Genomic DNA, 2,871 nt, shown 5'->3' on the forward strand with positions numbered 1-2,871 from the left:
TGAACAAATGTAAATTCCCCATTAAAACGTTATGCATTATTTTGGATTTCAAAATAATTTTAAAATAATATTTTTCTAATTAAAGGCTTTTATTAAATTTCAAATATTATTTCAGTCTATAATATTACATTTTTTAAGCATTCAATTAAAATTTTATTTCATTAAAGAAAAAACAATTACTTAATATTTAGAAATATCTGACTGTTCATTTAAAATCCTTAATTATGAATCAAGTATTCAAAACCAAAAAAAACTAAACTTTGAACGTTACAAATTAAAGTTTTCTATTTAAAAAAGAAATTAATTTTTAAGTCAAATGATTTTTTTTTGTATAAGTTACAATTGCACACCTATTATTCTTAGAGCAAATTCAATAAAATTAAGATATTCGGAAGTTTTGAAATATTAAAAATTAATTAAATGTTTGGAATCGTTTCAAGTAAATTAAATGAAGTGTCTACGGATACCGACAAAATTCAGCTATTCGTACCGATATTTCGGTACAAAATTATCAAAAATGAATGTGGACGATCTTAAGCACATTTTTTTTAATTTGGCAGGATTTGAATAAAAATTTTTTTTTAATCTGAGTAAAAAATCAAAAGATGTTTAGAAGTTCTGAAAAAATGTTTAAAATAATTTAAAATTTGAAAAAAATTAAAACAACATGTAAATGTCTCAAGATTTTGAAATAAAATTTTGAAGCATTTCAAGGATTCTTAAGCTATTTAACATGAAAATAATTTAACTTTTGATTTAAGAAGTGTTTGTATCTTGCGTTTTATATCTGTAAATTATTGAGCATTTCAATTCTTAATTATTCAAGTAAAAAAATTTTTAAATTTAGTTTTAAATGCTTAGAATCCAAGAAATCCACGTTTGATGCTTTTATTTTCAGCTCAGTTTTTAATGCTTCAAATGGCAACATTTTTGGCTTTAGAGTTTGATTTGTTTTTAATTTCATCAACCGTGACAAATGTTTGTGAACCGGAAAAAAACTGGGACCAGGTTCCCAAATCAAATGGTTTTTTTTTCTACAATTGAAAGATCGCTCTATAAAAAGGTGGTCGCAGTTGTAATTAATTTTGCATGCTGAATTTTTCATTAAATTGTGTAAATTTATGCGAAATTATAAATTATTCATCACAATAAAAACTAAACGACAAAAGTCATCATAATCATGTTTTATATAATCTTGCGATCACCAAGTCTAGAAAATTCTTCCTAAAAAATGATAAAATTAAACGCAAACCATAGTCGTTAAATCTGGACCAAGAAAACGAACTGATATTATGTGATTGTCGAGTAATCATAACAAATATTTAATCGTGGAATGAAATTTTCTGTAAAGAGAAACATAAGAAATTCGTCGTTTTTTATTTAAAACATTTTTACTAAATTAAAATTAAATAAATTAGAAAAATCCTTTAATGCTTACTAATACAAAGCGAGTAACTCTCAAAAATATTATCATATTACAAATCTGCCTATTATATTTTTTTATTAATGAAGGATATCTTGTAGCTTAAAATTCATTGATCAAACTGAAATTTAAAATGCGCTATTATGACGAGTCAAGCTATTAAATAAATGTAATGCAAAAAACCTTTCAAATCTTATACTCTCATAAATTCATTTCCTAAATAAAAACGGATTTATAAACATTTGTTTAAGAAAAGTTGTATTATGCTAAATGCTGATTATATATTCCATTTAATAAATTTAAGTTTCGTTAAATGATGATATTCTAAACATTCAGAAGCAATCATTATCTCTATTTTTTCAAAAAATGGATTTCTCACGTTTTGTTGACTTAGTCCAAATTTGGGATCTGACGAAATCTGATAACATATGAACGCAAGTGACAATTCTCGTTTTCTTAGCTTCGCGAAAATTTCCATTATATTGCAAAACATTTTTTATCGTTACACAGTAATGACGCAATATTTATTCATATATATAATCTATGTTCAAAGAGTCAAAAAATTTGCTCTTGATCTTATGAATTTTACAATTTTATGAGTAGAATTTTCTAGAAATTCTCTGTACAATTTTTTAAACTTCTTTCGCGCTTTTGAAAATGAAAACCAATTATTTATTGTATAATCGTTTACTTTGAACAAAAGGCTTAAGAAGGGAATTTGTTTCTGAAAATTGTTGCTAATAATCACGCTTGTTGTGATTTAGTTTACAGTTGTGATTATCACTTTATTTTACATAACTAAACGACGCACTTAATATATAAATCCATTCAAACATCGAAAAGCCCAATTTACCAATTATATTTGTTTTGGAGAAAATGTCAAAAATGATAGAAAAATGCAAAAAATATTTTAAAATTATGGCTTCTGAGTAACTGTTAGCTCATGCAAATAAAAAACAAAAAAAATTTTACCAAAGATTCCACTTTTCCAGTAGCCGAACGATGAGTTCAATTTCAAAAAAGTTAATTCAATTAATAAATAAATAAAATCGCATCGAAAATGTTGAATTTTTCAAGCCAAAAACAAGAATTTCGGACAACAAAAAAATGGAATTTAAAACCCAATAATATACTCTTCCTATCAAAGTGGTTTAATTTTCAATCCAAAATGTGATGAATTTCCAACCAAGGAAATTAAATGTTTATCAAAAAGATCGATTTTCGACAAAAAATGGAAACAGTTCAATTTTCAGTTTAAAAATTAAATTTTCAATAAAAAAAAATTTAACAGGAGAAGTGAATTTTTAGCCATGAAGATTAATTTTTATTAATTTATATGATTTTTTAAACCAATTTTAGAAAGTTTAAAGGAATTTTCAACCTACCGATTACCACACAATGCAAAGTTTCAACAAAATAGAGAAAATTTTAACTAAATATTTGGATTT

The sequence above is a fragment of the Belonocnema kinseyi genome, chromosome 3 (genome assembly GCF_010883055.1).
Source record: "Belonocnema kinseyi isolate 2016_QV_RU_SX_M_011 chromosome 3, B_treatae_v1, whole genome shotgun sequence".
NCBI lineage: Eukaryota > Metazoa > Arthropoda > Insecta > Hymenoptera > Cynipidae > Belonocnema > Belonocnema kinseyi.